The sequence below is a fragment of the Amblyomma maculatum genome, chromosome 7 (genome assembly GCF_055883805.1).
Source record: "Amblyomma maculatum isolate TAMU_Amacu chromosome 7, ASM5588380v1, whole genome shotgun sequence".
In the NCBI taxonomy this organism is placed as follows: Eukaryota; Metazoa; Arthropoda; class Arachnida; order Ixodida; family Ixodidae; genus Amblyomma; species Amblyomma maculatum.
In genome coordinates this window covers 139,388,386-139,408,231 of record NC_139350.1, presented here as the reverse complement: position 1 = coordinate 139,408,231, position 19,846 = coordinate 139,388,386, and the positions used below count along the sequence as shown (strand labels likewise).

General features: G+C 43.8%; 1 pseudogene; it reads right to left on the bottom strand.

Moving 5' to 3' along the window:
* The window catches only part of LOC146184863 (phosphatidylcholine translocator ABCB4-like), a 78,473-nt pseudogene that overhangs the window by 44,024 nt on the left and 14,603 nt on the right, over window positions 1-19,846 (bottom strand).

Below are 19,846 nucleotides of genomic sequence, written 5' to 3'. Positions count from 1 at the left end.
TCACTAACCCTTGTCTTCTACCCAGTGGCGTCGCGAGGGGGGTGCGGTCTGCACCAGGTGCAATGCTCAAAAGAGTAGCTGGGCAGTGAGATGGAGGAAGTGGTGGGGGATGAAATGAATTATAAAGACATGAAAGGGCACGGTGCCACTTACTGGCAAGTGTGGTCTTCTCGCAGAACGAAATTATTATGTTGTGAAGAGTGCTTGAAAACACATGCCTTAATTTATGTCAGAGACTCCTTGCCATTTTAACGTTGGACCGGAACTGTGTACATGCGTGTACCCTGGAAACACCAGCATTTACCCGATACCCAACAAAACCCCTATGCTGGAGCTCGGCCTCTTTTTGTGTAGGTGCAGTTCACTCTCCTTTCCCTAGCGTGGAATGCTGGCAGTACTTCTAAGGCAGTCTTTTGTCTTGTTCGTATATCTCCTGTGCCTTTCTTGCTCCTCAGACCAGTCACACATCCCCCTCACACTTTCAAAACATCGAAGACACGCAATGCCTGTTGCTATGTGGAATAGCAAGTCTGATCACTACGCGCTGACTAGAAAAAGAAATAATGAGGAGGAGGGCACCTTTAGCTAGGCCAGGTGCTTTAAAAGGGGAATTGAGAGTAAATATCTAAGGTGCTCATGCGGTTCTTACCTTTTTCTCTCTGAAAAAAAGCAAAAATATTGTTAAAATGAGAAAGGAAACTGTTAAAAAAAATGACCTTGGAGATGCCCAGTCTCCCAGCTTCAAAAGGCTACTTCACGCTTAATATTTTCTGTTGGTACGGCATTGATGCACTTTGGTACCTTGCAGTCTGGATACGGAAGTCAACTTCAACCTTTCGAAGGAAAGGAGAGGAGAAAAGCTAGATGTAGAGATTGCTCAGTAAAAGGCTTTCACCTATGCATGTGGCAAGTGCAAGGCTCTGCTTGTGATCTAACTACAACACATGGCATTGAAAGTTTTGAGGACCAGGTTCAGCTACAGAGTGAGCTGGCAGTGTTTCTCATGCGAACTCCCATTATGCGACCTTGCTGACAACCACCACCCTCTTGGTACTAACCAATACAGCCGAATATCCCAAAACAGTTAGCTGCAGCATGATGACGAATTCCGGTTACAACATTCCAGAGGCGCCTTCATTTTTGGAGCGTGCTTAGAACAGCCGCGGCACTGATCAAAGGATTGTTGCGGTGGCACCTGGCAGTAATATCCGTGTTTGCAAGAGTTGACCTTACGATCGCTTAGAAGCCCCGAACGACGCCATGAGCAGGAGCACATAGGTTCTTTTTCAAGCTGAGACAGCACAAACGTGAGGGTGTATTACAAGCTTTGTAGAAAATGATAGAGAGCCTCTGTGGACGAGTACATGCGGTGCTAGTGCGAATACGTGATATCCAGCCACGAGGCGTGGGAAAACAACTACGGCCACCCACTTTCACTCCGTGGTGCATCTGGTCGGGCTTTTGAAGAGAGTGCCGCATTGTCGCCAGTTAGTCGATACCTCGAGCCGCACTGCTTTTTCTTCCTCCATGTTCCTTCCCCATCCTCTTCTCCGTCTCATCTTCTATTTGCGTGTGCTATTGGCTGCGACGAGCACAAGGGGGGGGGGGGGGGGGGGTCCACGCTGCGCCTCCTCACTGGGCGCAGGTTACTCTAGCGATGCCACTGCTTCTACCTTCAGGAATGGCATGCCACAATGAGCCCACGTAATTTAAAACAGTCAAAACATCACAAGACACCATAATGCATATATACCGCAGTATTCATAAAAAATGAACCAAAGCACATGCATGCTGCAAAGCACGAGCTGTCATTTTGGAAAAACTTCCTCGCTCTGCTGCGATGTCATCTCGAGGGGTCCCCTAACTGGCAGGCAGATGTATGCCAACGAGGGGCTTCTAGAGCATCCTCAAGGTGCAAAGTCTTCACCTCCTTCCTTTCAGTACCTGTACTCATTTTCTCTAATGCACAAGGCGAATTTACAACCGACCAGGACTTTTTGACTTTACAAGTTGGGAAACTCTACTTAAAAAAGTGACTAGTTTTAGTATGCATTTTTGGGATGCTAAGGCTCTGGCATAATCTAGAAGCGGTCAGTAAAAGCTATTTGCCAGCGGAAAATCGTTTCATTTATTTTCTCTTTTCCCTAATGATTATCTTTATGGCTCTTAAGTGTATTAATTTTCACTACTAGCTCCCTTCAACTTATTTTAACTGCCAGGTGGTTGTGCATTTATCAACAATCTGAAAGTTTGCGACTTAAACACAGTTTACTTTAATGGCCCCAGACATCAGCACTAGCCGTAAACACCCAAATTCTGCCTAATCAAAAGCTGTATTTTTTGATACATGGGCCCTATGGGAAGTTTCACAACTCATACTTCTAAACAGCTCTGAATGAGAAATCTCAGTTGTGAACGTGCCTCGTGCATTAGGGAAAGCGAGGATAGTGAGTGACAAGCATTGATGAGTTGATGAGTGGATGAGTGAGGAAAAAAAATTACATTTCCCTGCAACACCTCCTGTTGTCCACATGCACCTGTGATTCTTCTATAAAGCGCGGAGATAAATTGTGCCCACAAATGAAAATTAAAGATCAAAAATTCTGAACGAAACTCACAACTTCAAGAATGGCCGAGGCAAAGGCAAGCAGTGGTGTGACTGACATGATCGTGAGAGTGAGCTCCCAGCTCTCGAGGAACCCAGTGGCAAAGCCGCTCCCAAAGGTGGCAGGCAGTGAATGAAGAGGCCCCCTTTGTCTCCAATACAATCGCGTAGAAGCTCCACGTTTCTGAAAAGATAAAATAAAATCTTTTGTTGAAAATTGAAAAATAACATAAGAAAGGGGGGGGGGGAGTTCCTATTTCAGGAAGACACTGGACTCTGCCATCTAGGCCCTCAGGTGATAAACATCCTCAAGATTGCAAACATGGCTATTAAAATGTTTCGGCACGTGCATCACGACGCATGAACAAGCAGAGTAACACTGCACAGATGAGAAAAGTCATCTGGGCCTTCCAACAATAATGTGCACACCAAAAAAAAATTGTCCAGAATTACCTGACTCAGAGGCCGACATCTGTGTGAACAATCTAATGACCTTATCAGTCATCTGCCTTAGCTTACGAACAACCTATCTTAGCCCCATTGATGTCCTTCGACCCTCTTTCCTGCCGCATACATACACACGCAAAATATTAGCTATGGTTTAGCCCTCGTTAAACCTGGATGGAAGAGAAAGCTTCTTTTGCCTGGCTATGCCTGTGGCCGATTTATGAGGGACACTTAATCTCCGCCTTTAAGCGTACAACTCCATAGTGTAGGCTAGTCTACCAGCCCACATATAAGGCTCTGCTTTAACCAAGTAGTACTAACATGCCTGCATGGCCTAGGGGTAGCGTGAATGCCAGGGTCCTGGCAGGCTGTGTCTGATATCACCTTCCCATATGGAAGGAGAGGCCGAGTTTGCAGGTCCAGCCAAACTTAATGTCAGGCAACCTTAAGTCAAGTAAGTGCACGCAATGTCAGCTGCCAGCTACCACTGACCCTACCAACACCTACCAACACTGACGCTGCTGAAGGCTCAAGCTGACTGGTGTAGTCAAGCTTCCGCTTCAGAAAAAAAAAACAAATTTACAGGATGAATGTCTTGAATTTATCCCTGGAAGGTGACAGATATATATATAATATATCATTGATTCACAGGAAGCGAATGGCACAGTGTCGGTAAGACTTGTTTCTGAGGACACCTTAACTCCGCGCTGTAAGGGAAGGAAGGTGGAAACGAAAGTGGAAAGAGCAAGAGAAAAAGCAGTGGAGGTCTCCGGAGTAATTTCAACCACCAGGGGATTTTTAACGTGCACCAACATTCCACAGCACAAGGACGCCTCTTCATTTAGCCTCCTCAAGAACAAAAATGACCTTGTGAAGAAAACAGTCAATAGTGTTAAAAGTTTGTGCCTAATGAACAGTATCCCGGTCCATAAAATTTGATAGTTTTGTCTGCTGATGTTTACATGCCCATAGTACCAATCAAACGAAGATTATTAATAGCACTGTAAAGCAAGTAACTTTAACCTGTGGATATAAAAAGCAGTCTGGAGAATATGAGCTTCTCTCTCATTGTTGTGATGCCTACAACAAAACTTCATAGGAAGTGAATCGTTTCCTTACAGCTGCCTGAGTTGACTTGTTTTCCACGTGAAAGCACAGCAATGAAGTAATATTTTTGGTGGCAAATTAATTGCCTTTTCTTCTACCTCTCTTGCTACAGAATGCAAAGTGTCCACATAAATAGTTAGATAAATACAGTGCACTATTACATGCAAAACGTTAATTCTGACACCCATGGCTTTAGGCGCTCATAGAAAAGTTCAGTTCAGTGTTCACATTTGTTCTTCCTTCAACAGCAGGAATCGCCATAGGGACCGAACAGCTGAACGGGTGGCGCCGCCTCTCGGTGCAGCGCTCATTGCTGAAATGTGCCGGCCCTAGCCAGTGCATTGGAGCGCGCTGTTTGCCGTTGGTTTGTGTGGACATTGGAAATCCTAATGTTTAGATGATGTTGTGTGTGAATATATCCTCAGGAGAGCAGAACGTTTGCTAATTGTGGGAATATGTCCGGTAAAACAAAGTCTGGCCAAACAAGACTGGTGAAACGTTGTGCGTTGTGACTGCACTGGCAGCTACACGAACTCGTCGGACGCTTTTAAGTCTATTCATTTCTACGGATTTCCACACTAGCATGAGTAGCGGGTGACCTAAGCACTGTTCTTTGAAAGACAGAGGTACGCATCTACGTATTTGGTTACTGTGTGGTCGTAGAAAGTGCCAGATTCTTTAAATCCTTTCCCAGGAGTGACGGCACGAGAGTCTCAGAGTTGAAGTAGCACTCCTTCATCTCTAGTCACTTTATTGACTATTGGAAATCAAAGGAATTCGACAGCGTAAGTTGCAATACTAGCATTTCTCCGCCTGTGTGCAAGAAGACCCCAGCACGGAAAAGGAAACGACGGTCACCATCGTCTTTCGGGCCGCAATACGATCTTTAGTGATGGGCAGAGACAATGCTTGTGCAGCTATTTTCGCTGACATAGTTAAGAGAATTCTCATTCTCTTAACAGAAAGAGCAGATAGCAGACATGGACAATTCCTATTACCATGATCTTGTTCTTTTTCCTCTCTTCGTTCATCAACCTCTTAAAATTTGTTAACATTTGTTTGTGGCATGTCCATGTCGCCTAATAAAATCACTTATTTCAGAGCTCATTCAATACCGCATGGTTACAAAATCTGCTATCAGCTTTATATAAAAGGCGAACGAGAAAAAAAAATACATTTTAATTGTTGGAAATGAGCATGAGTGTAGCTTCCTTTTTTTTAATTTCGAAGGCACGCAGATTGCCGTTTAGAGTGTTAATAGGTTCCGCACACATTTCTTCTCAAGTAGCAAATATTTTTTTTATTTTGCATTCACATTGTACTTGACAGGATTTACGTATTTTCTCAGCAGCGTCCATTTCCTTGCCTGCCTAAATACAGTGTTTCTCATCAGAATTTTAGTGAACAAGAGATTTCCTGATCATGATGCAGTAAGACAAGACCGTTTTATCTCTCAGAAATTTCTTATATGGCCAATACTAAAAACAAATATAGCGGCTGTCCAAGAAGCTGCAGTGACGAGGTATGTTAAATGAATGGCTTTCAGTTATCAGGAATCCTTGATGTGCAAATAGAAAACCACCTATACAGTCGAATTTCCTCACACTCAACAGGTATCGGCCCCGAAAACTCATGGTACGCTGAGAAAGTAGAACACTTTAGCAACGAGCCATCAGAGGGAATACTTTAGCAATAGAATGCCTTCTTAGTTGTTGGTGGCTTATTTTGCAACACATTACACTCTCCGATTTTTTTTAGATTGTATTTAACAGTTTGGCAGTATTGGAATACTGCCTTCAAATGATCAAGACAACTGCGGTCAATCGCATTAAACTTCCTGCACTGGGAGAAAGCCTAAATAAGCAAAAGCCAAGTACTCCCAAGACCCCTCTTTCCTAGCAGGTGTGTGAAAAAATAAAGCTGCTCATAGCAGGGAAGTTATTTTTTTTTTCTTTTCGCGACCTCCGCAGCATGTCGATAGAAACATATTTATAACATTTTCTAAGTCAATTATCTGCAGCAGCTCCGACATTTTCAACCACAGCATTGTCGTATATGTAAAAATGATGCTGAGATGGTATTACTCATTTCGCTTATATTAGGATTAAGTTTGATAGTGTACGGCCGAGTTCAGTGACCTATTGTAGCATAATTTTGCAGGAAGTCCTGGAAGTATGTTTGTTTGCTTTTCCGACCAAGAAGATAATCCTACTTTGGCCTTGCTTGTTTATTTTTCTCCTTTTCCAGCTCTTGTTGGAAGGTTGAAGGCAGAATGTCATCTGCTATTATTCTATTCTGAATCATTTAGGCCTATTACCAAAAAAGACAGGTGCAGTATTTTTTTCATTTTACATGAACATTGACCATCACAACTACCACTACTACGGCCCCTTGGCTACAAGATTTTTAGGTAGAAAAATACTCCTTGCAATTACTCAAAGTAGATCAAAGCCGCACTGCAAAACGTTTCAGTAGGGACATCCTCGAGTACACCTCTCAGAACAGAAACGACTGCACCACTCAGTTGCCTTGACACTTCGCTGCTTTGGCACTCTGCCGCAGGCGGCGCTGTTCCGCCGAGGCGACGGTGGCACCATACAATGGGCGCCCGGTCCCTATAACCATTAAGAAAGGTTCTAAAATATCCTTATAGTATTTTCTAGCAGAAATCAGATGCTAAGAAATAAAACAAGCATGAATTATTACTTTCCAGAATACAGATTCCTTCTGCCTACAAGTAGAAACGCCTGAACACCACCAGTGTGCATTACACAGAAAAGTGTTAAGTATGGCGGCAGCAAGTTAAGCAGAAGGAAAGCAACCACCTTGCACCACGCAGGCATGGGCCTGGAGCCATCAAGCTGAAAGCTATTGAGGACAGCGACAGCAAGACACAGCTTGAGATAGCAACAAAGACGAGCCGAAGAAGAACGCGGTGTTGTTTGGTCAGTCATCGACTGCAGTCAACGAAGTGGCCGTCGGGAACAAGACGGCTCAAAAGGCACTGCACTGACCAGTACCGCCAAGACAGTCACACAGGCATTCTCCTTTCATGCACGTGCAGACGACATGCGTCGGTTCCTTTGATGCAGGTGTGCACACAGAGCATACGCCACTGGCAGACACCGGGGCACTTCTTGTGCAACCATTTGGCACTGCCTCAAATACTTCCTCCTCCCCACCAATTCCGAAACCTTTGGAAGGGTGTCATCAGAAGTGAGAGAGTATGAAAGTGTGCGATACTGAAGTGATCAAAAAACTCCCTAGACTATGGGCCCGCTCTTCACCTAGAGAGACTATAAAAGAAAAACTATAAAACTGAGGGTGACTGTGCATTCATGTTCTCGGTTCTAGTTTTAATTCTTGGTTCTTGATGGACCCTTCAAAAATTTTAATAAACAAAGTGTTCTTTGTCCTTCAACTCCGTACTTCTTCACTCAGCGGCACTTCTTTCCTGGGTGGAGCGGGCGCCAATGCAGCCGAGGATCCGTCGAGCGGCACCCAAGTTCCACCTCTAACAAAAGGAAATTTAAGGCACTGAAGCCAAAAGAGGAAAGCATAAGTACGTTTTTGTTTACCGTTACAGTTGAACCTCGCTATAACAAAGAAGTACGGGGTGCAAAAATTTGTTCATTATATCCTATATTTGTTTTAAAAGTGTGGGCTCAAATTCCTGCAAAAGAGTCTACTAATAAAAGGAAACAATAAGCGCACTAATATGGATAACATAAAGGAGTGAAAACGCAAAATTTTTAAAATAAAAGCTAGGTTTAAACACGAAATCTCGCCTTTCGTTCCATGTTGGAGAGCAAAATGAAGGAGCCAATGGACTCAGGCAGTGCAGCATGCACTCCCCAAGTCGGAGTGGCAGAGGGACAACAGAGACTCATGATATGATGAAGCAAGGTGGATGACATGCCAGTCACATGTCTGTCAGCCGTTGCATGGCTAGACTCGAGTGGTGGTGGTGGGGGAGCCGGCCATCATAGAGTTTATGCTGGCCATGGTGCGGGGGTGTGATCACGAAGGCTGTAACCCGTTGATGCTACAGTATTTCCCGCTCAATTTAATCCAAACGCCAGACTATTTAATCATAGCGCCATAGAATTTAATCTAGGCGCCACAGAAAAATATCCAAGCGCCAAAACATTTAATCCTGCCGCCACTGATTTTAATCTGGTCGCACTTCAACAGTTCCTGGACAGCCAAGACCATTAAATCTATTTCATCAACCCTAAAATCATGCGTATCAAATAATTGGGCTTTCTGAGCGTATTAATATGAATAATGTTGTCAAGCGATTTTGGTGGGTCATGTGACAGTGTAATGTGATTTGGTGTGACATGTGCGATAATGCGCCCATTTTTCAACTGTATCATCATGGGTGTCAAATGAAAGGGCTTTTCGAGCTTAATAAGGCGAATATAGCAGTAAAACAATTTTGCTGAGTTACATGACAGTGTAACATGATTTCCGTTGACATGCGCGATAATTTGCTTTTTCTTTAAACTTACAATACTGGGTATCAAATGATCGGGCTTTCTTAGCGTATTAGTATTAATAAGATTGTAAAGCGATTTCGATGAGTCATGTGAGAGTGTAACGTGATTTGGTGTGACATGCGCGATAATCCGTCCCTTTTTCAACAGTATCATCACGGGTATCAAATGAAAGCGATTTTCGAGCTTAATAACGCGAATATTGCAGTAGAACCATTTTGCTGAGTTACATGACAGTGTAACATGATTTCTCTGGACATGCGCGATAATTTTTTTTTTCAACCCTATAATCATGGGTATCAAATGATCTGGCTTTCTGAGCCTATTAAGATGATAAAGGTTGCAAGGCGATTTCGATGAGTCATGTGACAGTGTAACGTGATTTGGTGTGACATGCGCGATAATGCGTCCCTTTTTCAACAGTATCATCACGGGTAACAAATGAAAGCGATTTTCGAGCTAAATAACGCGAATATTGCAGTAAGACCATTTTGCTGAGTTACATGACTGTGTAACATGATTTTTTTGGACATGCGCCATAATTTGCTTTTTCTTTAACCTTATAACCCTGGGTATCAAATGATCGAGCTCTCTGAGCATATTAAGATGAATAAGGTTGTAAAGCGATTTCGATGAGTCATGTGACAGTGTAACGTGATTTGGTGTGACATGCGCGATAATCCGTTACTTTTTCAACAGTATCATCACGTTATCAAATGAAAGCGATTTTCGAGCTTAACAACGCGAATATTGCAGTAGAACCATTTTGCTGAGGTACATGACAGTGTAACGTGATTTCCTTGCACATGCGCGATAATTTGCTTTTTCTTTAACCTTATAATCATGGGTATCAAATGATCGGGCTTTCTCATCGTATTAATATGAATAAGGTTGTAAAGCGATTTTGATGAGTCATGTGACAGTGTAACGTGATTTGATGTGACATGCGCGATAAAGTGCCCATTTTTCAACAATATCATCACGGGTATCAAATGAAAGGGCTTTTCGAGCTTAATAACGCGAATATTGCAGTAAGACCATTTTGCTGAGTTACATGATTTTTTTGGACATGAGCCATAATGTGCTTTTTGTTTAACCTTATAATCATGAGTATGAAATGATCGGGCTTTCTGAGCGTATACAGATGAATAAGGTAGTGAAGCGATTTTGATGAATCACGTGACAGTGTAACGTGATACGTGATATTTTTAGCTTTTGGCACCCTATAGTCGTGTGCTCCTAATGATTCAGATTTTTGAGAGTAATGGAGCGAATGTTTCAGTAATATAGCTTTGCTGAATTACGAGGTCATGTAGCGTGATATGGTGTGACATCCGCGATTGTTTCCCTCATTTTGAACCATACATTCACAGGTATCAAATGAGTCGTTGCTTTGGGAGCAGAAAGATGAGTACTGGAATGAATAAATATTGGTGAAATATGAGACATTTCGACTTGACACGGTTGATATTTCATTAAATAAACACTTTTTTCAACCCTATCAGCACCGGTATCAAATGATGAATAGTCTTTTATAGCACGCCAAGGCAAATACTGGAGAATACCTTTTTTTTCTGAGTGATTTGGCACAGTTACGCGGTTTGTTTTTAGATACGCGGTTATACATCACATTCTGAATGTTATCATGATGTTTGCCAGAATCATCCACTGAGTGCAGCAAAACTATTTTGCAGTAAAGCTTTTCTGCTGAGTCATAAGACGATGTTTGGTAATTTGGTTTAACATGCGCGATAATACGCTTTTTGCATCCCTATTGCGCTTGGTGTCGAATAATTCGGCGTAAAAGGCTAAAACTGCAGCAAAATAATTTTGCTAAATTATTGTACGAAGCTACGTGATTCGCTTGGACATAGCCGATAATATGCTAATTTTTCATACATTTGTTAGGGGCATAAGTTTACTCGGCTTCTTGAGCGTTTAGCCGAATGCAGTGAAATAATTTCAGATTTTTCTCAATTTGCCTACTTTTGCTTGACATGCGGTAAATGACCCTCTTATTGCCTTCTCATGATGTTAAAGTAGATCGACTTTATCAGCGTAAGAATACTACCAATGGAATGCGTTTTAGGACTGTGATGATATTGCCAAATTAATCGGTTATTGTTATTTATAAATGAAGTCAATGGTTCTGCAGCCGTTATTAGTATAATAGCTGATGACATTCCGGCTTGAACCTAACAACGAGAGCTGGAAAAGGAGAGAAAGACAAGCAAGGCAAAAATAGGATTATATTTATGGTAGGAAAAGCAAATAAACATACTTCCAGGACTGCCTGCACAATTACACTGCAATAGGCCACTGACTCCGGCCTTGAGACTATCAAATTTAATCATAATATAAGCGAAAAGAGTAATACCACTTCAGCATCCTTTTTACATATACGACAATGCTCTGGGTGATCACGTCGGAGCTGCTACAGATAACTGACTCAGAAAATGTTATACTATAAATACGTTTCTCACGACATGTAGTGGAGGTTGTGAAAAGAAAAAAATAGTTTTCCTGCTATGCGCGGCCCTATTTTTTTGGACACCTGCTACGATAGCGACATCTTGAGAAGATTTGGCTTTTGCTTATTTAGGCGTTCTCCAAGTGCAGGAAGTTCAGTGCTGTTGACCGCAGCTGCCTTGAAGATTTGAAGGCAGTAGTATAATACTGCCAAACTGTTAAATAGAATCGAATAAAAACAGAGAGTGTGATGTGTTGTAAGATAAGCCAGGTAACTAAGAGTGCGTACTATTGTCAAAGGAATCCCTCTGATGGCTCCTTCGCTAGGTGTTCTATTTTCGTAGCGTATCACGAACTTGCGGAGCGGATACTATGTAGACCGCGATAACTGATGAGTGTGAGGGGATACAACCATGTAGGTAGTTTCCTATATGCACGTCAAGGATTCCGGATAACTGAAAGCTATATATTTTACATATATTGTCACTGCAGCTTGCCGCACTGCCACTTAATCTCTTTACAACCTTGGCCATACAAGTAATTTCTGAGAGGTAAAACGGTCTTGTCTTACTAAGCCATAATCCCGAAATCCCGCGTTCACTAATACGCCTTTGAGAAACACTATATTTAGACGGGCCAGGAAATCGGCGCTGCTGAGAAAATACGGATACTACTGTCAAGTACAACGCGAATGCGAAATAAAAAACAGATAAATATTTGCTACTCGAGAAGATATATCTGCGGGAACTATTAACACTCCAAACGGCAGTCTCCTTGCCCTAAAAATTAAAGAAGAAAAAACTACTGCGTTCATGTTCGTTTCCAACAATTAAAATGTATTTTTGTTTCTTGTTCGTCTTTTATATGAAGCCGATAGCAGATTTTGTGACCCTGCGGTATTGAATTATTTCTGAAATTAGTGATTTTCTTAGGCGAGGCGGACATGCCACAAACGAACGTTAACAAATTGCAAGAGTATCAACGCAGAGCTCTCATTACACTGTCATTGGTTGACAAACGAACAGAGGAAAAAGGACGAGAAGCTCATGGTAGTAGGAATTGTTCATGTCTCCTATCTGCTCTGTCTGTTAAGAGAAAAATGTAAATTATCTTGTCAGTGAAAGTATATCTGCACACACATTGTCTATGCCCATCACTGAAGAGCGCACGCAGTTGAACGACGATGGTGGCAGCCTTTTCCTTGTTCGTGCTGCAATTTTTTTTTTGTACACAGGCGAAGAAATGCTAGCGTTGTAAGTTACGCTGTTGGACTCCTTCGATTTCTAATTGGCAATAAAGGAACTATAGATGAATGATCATGGAAAAAGCAAGAGAGTTCCAGAAACCCATTTACTTCTGCTTTATTGATTATGCGAAAGCGTTTGACTGCGTAGATCACAGCAGATTGTGGCAAGCTCTCCAAGAGATGGGAGTTCCAATTCACCTCATCTGTCTCCTCAGGAACCTTTATGAAGGGCAACAGGCCACAGTCAGAACTGGGCATGGTCTTACTGATTGGTTTCCGATTGAGAAAAGGGTGAGGCAAGGCTGCATACTGTCGCCCTGCCTATTTAACCTATATGCAGAGTGCATCATGAGGAAGGCCGGTCTGGACGAGTCTTCAGCTGGAGTGAAGATTGCTGGAAAACGTATCAACAACCTTAGATATGCGGATCAGAAAGTGAAGTGGAACTCAAGAGACTTCTGATGCGCGTACAAGAAGAGAGTGAGAAGTTTGGTCTTAAACTGAACATTAAAAAGACGAAGATCGTGGCGTCTTGCCCTATCAAGTCTTGGAGCATCAATGGACAAGAAGTGGAAGCTGTGACAGATTTTCTGTTCTTGGGCGCCAAGATTACCTCGGAAGGAGACTGCAGCCATGAAATTAGGAGACGCCTGCTTCTGGGAAAGAGAGCAATGGTTAGCCTTGACCGCCTAGTAAAGAGCAGAGACATTAGTCTGCCAACCAAGATCCGTATAACCCGTGCTATAGTCTTTCCAGTTGTGATGTATGGATGCGAGAGTTGGACTGAAAAAGGCTGACCGCCGAAGAATTGACGCGTTTGAATTGTGGTGCTGGCGAAGACTCTTAAGAGTTCCTTGGACTGCCAGAAGATCAAATCAGTCGATATTGTCGACCATAAACCCTGACTGCTCATTGGAGGGTCAAATTCTAAAGTTAAAGCTCAGCTACTTTGGTCATCTGATGAGAAGAGAGGAGTCGCTGGAGAAAGATTTGATGTTGGGAAAGGTTGAGGGTCGCCGGAGAAGGGGTAGGCAGCGAACGCGATGGTTAGATGGCATTCTCGAGGCATTGCAGATGAAGCTATGTGATGTTAAGAAGATAGTGAGAGACCGGAAAGCGTGGGGTGACATGGTCCATAGGGTCACGAAGAGTCGGACACGACTGAACGCCTGAACTGAACTGAGATGAATGAGTGCGGCTTCGGTTCCGAAACTCTCGTGCCATCACACCTGGGGAACAGAAGGCACAAAGCATCCGGTTGAAACCGAAAATTGAAACACTCGGCACTTTCCACGACCACACAGTACCCTACTACGTATATGCATGCCTCTGTCTTTCAAAGAACCGTGCCTATAGGTCCTCCGCCACTCATGCTTGTGTGGAAACCCGTAGAAATTATTCGACTTAAAAGCGTCCGCCGTGTTCGCGTAGCCGCCGGTGCAGCCAACAACGCACCAATTTTCGCCAGCCTTGTTTGACCAGACTTCATTTAACCGAACATATCCACACAACTAGCCCAAATTTTTGCTCTCCTGATGATATATGCACGCACAACATCATATAAACAATAGCATTTCCAATTTCCACACAAACCAACGACAACGAGCGCGCTCCAAAGCGCGAGCCCCGCCGGCGCATACCAGCAATGAGCGCTGCGCCGAGAGGCGGCGGCACCCTTTTAGCTGTCCAGTCCCTAGTATTTACATTTGTGTGGGTATAACACATAAATCTTTTTTTTTTACGTGAGGCGGCTGTGCTACAGGCCCTTTGCAAGCGCGTGGTGCTGTAATAGAGACATTTTATACTAACGAGAAAATTTAGCTCCCCAGTCGCCAATGACGGTTCATGTTAGCAAGTAATCTGCACGAGTGGTCCCGCCAATCGCGGTAACAATTTAAAGCGTGTCAATAAGATGTTGACTATATTGAAGTTTTATGTTTTGGTGATTGCCAATGCGCTAGATCCGGCTCTTGCTTTTAAGCAAAAAAAAAAAAAAAGATGCCTGTGTCAATGCAATGACGCGAGTGATCACGAAAACATCCGTGCAGAATTTTATAAAAGGAACAAGATATACGAAAGGTTGTTTTGCGTACAAAAACTCTTCTTCTGCCGAGAATTTAGTTCCAGTTTCGAACATGAGTGCACGTTGAACTGTTGTGTCCATTTTACATGTGATCATCATTCAGAGCCGGCTCAACGAAGGAAAAGTTGTGTCTGTCGTATGCTGCGCAATCGGAAGGCTCAATCTGCTGCAAAGACCTCTTCGCGGCGTCGACCAAGAGTGCGCGTCTGTGGGCTTTCTTTGTGACATTTTGTGGGGTTGTCAACAAATCCTGTTGATGCTCGCGCAAGAATGCTTTCACTGAGGATTTAAATTTGGAAAAAAATTCTTCTATGGGATTGAAAAATGGGCTGTATGGAGGCAGCCTTCTCACAGAGTGGCATACTGAGGCCAGCACTGCACTTTCGGCGCGGCTATGTGTTGGCGCGTTGTCGAAAATGAACACTGCCTGCAAATCAGCGTCTTGTTCCAAAATTTTTTGTGAGGCTTCAGTAAGGAATTCATTAAATACGGCCCAGTGAACCTTTTCAATTATCCTGTAGTGAAGCAGTCCATCTAGGGAGATGCAGGCCAAAATGTTCACATTTGCACCTTTTGTGCTAGGCAAGAGTCGCACAGCTGGCACACCGCGCTTAGATCTTGCGAAGCTTCGCGAACACCACACATTGTAGTTTGTTTCGTCAATATAGTAGCGGGCTACTGTGGTACCCTGGTCCTGAAGCCATTGGGCGTATCCTCGGCGCTCGCGCTTAACATCACAACTGTTCCTTTCGGTTGGCCTTGGTGTGGCAAGCTTCAGAGTGTAGCCATGTCCGTCGAGAAGGCGGTCGATAGTGGATGTACTGATTTGTAATTCCGGAAACTTCTCTATGAGGCAACTCCGAATCTCAACCAGGGTTGACGACGGATTACTGTCAACAATATCGCACAATGCGCCCATGATATTTGCGCCAAACTTCTGGACAGAGCCACCGCGCTTCTTCGCTTCTTTCCTATCAGTGGCTACAATAGACCGAACAGTCTTTATGTTTATGCCAAGTGCAGCAGCAAGCTGATTCAGGTCTCCACCGCGCCTAGCCACATCGATGATTCTTTCGCGGTCGGCTGGGGACACATGCCGGTAAGTGTTTTTGCTCTCACCAGGTAATTTTCTTGGCCGCCCTCGTTTCCTGGAGTTCTCAATCTTTGTCAGCTGTTCAATATGTGCCGTTATTCACTCCCGAAAAAAGCATAATCGCCGATAAATTTCACAAAAGAAGACGGAAGAACCGAACAAACGTTGTGCGCCGCGTGCAGTGCTTTCGGACGTCTGCTCTCTCGGCTCGGAAACGCTTGTGCTGCCGTCTACATCAACTGAAAAAAAAAAGGTATTCTCTTCGAAATATAAATATAATAACTAATAACATTTATTTTTCTGCCTCCAGATGATGCTGTAGCTAAGTTCACTTTACGTTTGCTGTCTCATTCACAACTTGCGGGCAACCACTCTGCGCTCGAGTACGTACGTCGTCTGTAAGCGAGAAAGCGACAGAGACATTTACCAGACACCCTTAGCAGACGGCAATATTGTTGTGTACAGGGAGTATTTCTTACACTTCTCTTCTTTTCAACTCAGTTACTTCAGAATGTTTTGGCGTATCTCTACTGAAATAATATATGAATATATTAGCCTCAGCATGCCGGCAAGCAGACGACAGTATAGATAGGGTCGTCTGCTAACCCCATATTCTTGCCCAGCAGCGGCTGGCTTATATGCTGGTGCCTAAAGTTTTTTTTGTTTTTTTTTTAGGCTTAATATTCCGTTGTTGGCATGTTTCAGCTGTAGCCACACGTAAAACACAACTTAAGAAGCCTACTTGTGGATACGAAGAGTTAATGCCTCTTAGAATCAAAACATCTCCATTTAAGAACACGCACGTAGCGTCGTCCGCAGGAGTAGAATATGGGCGTTCGGAGTACGGGAGGGGCGACGTGGTTTGGAAAAATGTGCACCTTCAGACGCCTGTTGGTGCACACGCAACAGCTTTGCTGCCACTTACTCTCCAACTATCTCGTTTACCTAGCGCGCTGAACGTGACAAAAAACTGCGAATAGCAAAGAGACAAGACACGCTGAACGGAGCAGCCAGCGCGCCCCACTCGGTTTCTTCGGGCGTATTCCATGCCGGAAAACGTCTTAAAGGACGACGTGCCGATGAAAAGTTCTTCACGTTATGCTTCACGTATCAGTAGGTTTGGGGGCAAGAATATGGGGTTAGCAGACGAAACTATACAGTCGTCTGCTTGCCATCATGCTGAAGCTAATATATTCATATATTATTTCAGTAGAGATACGCCAAAACGTTCTGAAGTAACTGAGTTAAAAAGAAGAGAAGTGTAAGAAATACTCCCTGTACACAACAATATTGCCGTCTGCTAAGGGTGTCTGGTAAATGTCTCTGTCGCTTTCTAGCTTACAGACGACGTACGTACTCGAGCGCAGAGTGGTTGCCCGCAAGTTGTGAATGAGACAGCAAACGTAAAGTGAACTTAGCTACAGCATCATCTGGAGGCAGAAAAATTAATGTTATTGGTTATTATATTTATATTTCGAAGAGAATACCTTTTTTTTTTTCAGTTGATGCAGACGGCAGCACAAGCGTTTCCGAGCCGAGAGAGCAGACGTCCGAAAGCACTGCGCGCGGCGCACAACGTTTGTTCGGTTCTTCCGTCTTCTTTTGTGAAATTTATCGGCGAATATGCTTTTTTCGGGAGTGAATAACGGCACATATTGAACAGCTGACAGAGATTGAGAACTCCAAGAAACGAGGGCGGCCAAGAAAATTACCTGGTGAGAGCAAAAACACTTACCGGCATGTGTCCCCAGCCGACCGCGAAAGAATCATCGATGTGGCTAGGCGCGGTGGAGACCTGAATCAGCTTGCTGCTGCACTTGGCATAAACATAAAGACTGTTCGGTCTATTGTAGCCACTGATAGGAAAGAAGCGAAGAAGCGCGGTGGCTCTGTCCAGAAGTTTGGCGCAAATATCATGGGCGCATTGTGCGATATTGTTGACAGTAATCCGTCGTCAACCCTGGTTGAGATTCGGAGTTGCCTCATAGAGACGTTTCCGGAATTACAAATCAGTACATCCACTATCGACCGCCTTCTCGACGGACATGGCTACACTCTGAAGCTTGCCACACCAAGGCCAACCGAAAGGAACAGTTGTGATGTTAAGCGCGAGCGCCGAGGATACGCCCAATGGCTTCAGGACCACGGTACCACAGTAGCCCGCTACTATATTGACGAAACAAACTACAATGTGTGGTGTTCGCGAAGCTTCGCAAGATCTAAGCGCGGTGTGCCAGCTCTGCGACTCTTGCCTAGCACGAAAGGTGCAAATGTGAACATTTTGGCCTACATCTCCCTAGATGGACTGCTTCACTACAGGATAATTGAAAGGGTTCACTGGGCCGTATTTAATGAATTCCTTACTGAAGCCTCACAAAAAATTTTGGAACAAGACGCTGATTTGCAGGCAGTGTTCATTTTCGACAACGCGCCAGCACATAGCCGCGCCGAAAGTGCAGTGCTGGCCTCAGAATGCCACTCTGTGAGAAGGCTGCCTCCATACAGCCCATTTTTCAATCCCATAGAAGAATTTTTTCCAAATTTAAATCCTCAGTGAAAGCATTCTTGCGCGAGCATCAACAGGATTTGTTGACAACCCCACAAAATGTCACAAAGAAAGCCCACAGACGCGCACTCTTGGTCGACGCCGCGAAGAGGTCTTTGCAGCAGATTGAGCCTTCCGATTGCGCAGCATACGACAGACACAACTTTTCCTTCGTTGAGCCGGCTCTGAATGATGATCACATGTAAAATGGACACAACAGTTCAACGTGCACTCATGTCCGAAGCTGGAACTAAATTCTCGGCAGAAGAAGAGTTTTTGTACGCAAAACAACCTTTCGTATATCTTGTTCCTTTTATAAAGTTCTGCACGGACGTCTTTCGTGATCAATCGCGTCATTGCATTGACACAGGCATCTTTTTTTTTTTTTTTGACTAAAAGCAAGAGCCGTATCTAGCGCATTGGCAATCACCAAAACATAAAACTTCAATATAGTCAACATCTTATTGACACGTTTTACATTGTCACTGCGATTGGCGGGACCACTCGTGCAGATTACTTGCTAACATGAACCGTCATTGGCGACTGGGGAGCTAAATTTTCTCGTTAATATAAAATGTCTCTATAACAGCACCACGCGCTTGCAAAGGGCCTGTAGCACAGCCGCCTCACGTAAAAAAAAAAGATTTTATGTTTTATACCCACACAAATGTAAATACTAGGGACTGGACAGCTAAAAGGGTGCCGCCGCCTCTCGGCGCAGCGCTCATTGCTGGCATGCGCCGGCGGGGCCCGCGCTTTGGAGCGCGCTCGTTGTCGTTGGTTTGTGTGGAAATTGGAAATGCTATTGTTTATATGATGTTGTGCGTACATATATCATCAGGAGAGCAAAAATTTGGGCTAGTTGTGTGAATATGTTCGGTTAAATGAAGTCTGGTCAAACAAGGCTGGCGAAAATTGGTGCGTTGTTGGCTGCACCGACGGCTACGCGAACACGGCGGACCCTTTTAAGTCGAATAATTTCTACGGGTTTCCACACAAGCATGAGTGGCGGAGGACCTATAAGCACGGTTCTTTGAAAGACAGAGGCATGCATATACGTAGTAGGGTACTGTGTGGTCGTGGAAAGTGCCGAGTGTTTCAAATTTCGGTTTCAACCGGATGCTTTGTGCCTTCTGTTCCCCAGGTGTGATGGCACGAGAGTTTCGGAACCGAAGCCGCACTCATTCATCTATAGTTCCTTTATTGCCAATTAGAAATCGAAGGAGTCCAACAGCATAACTTACAACGCTAGCATTTCTTCGCCTGTGTACAAAAAAAAAATTGCAGCACGGACAAGGAAAAGGCTGCCACCATCGTCGTTCAACTGCGTGCGCTCTTCAGTGATGGGCATAGACAATGTGTGTGCAGATATACTTTCACTGACAAGATAATTTACATTTTTCTCTTAACAGACAAAGCAGATAGGAGACATGAACAATTCCTACTACCATGAGCTTCTCGTCCTTTTTCCTCTGTTCGTTTGTCAACCAATGACAGTGTAATGAGAGCTCTGCGTTGATACTCTTGCAATTTGTTAACGTTCGTTTGTGGCATGTCCGCCTCGCCTAAGAAAATCACTAATTTCCGAAATAATTCAATACCGCAGGGTCACAAAATCTGCTATCGGCTTCATATAAAAGACGAACAAGAAAAAAAAATACATTTTAATTATTGCAAAAGACCATGAACGCAGTATTTTTTTCTTTAATTTTTAGGGCAAGCAGACTGCCGTTTGGAGTGTTAATAGTTCCC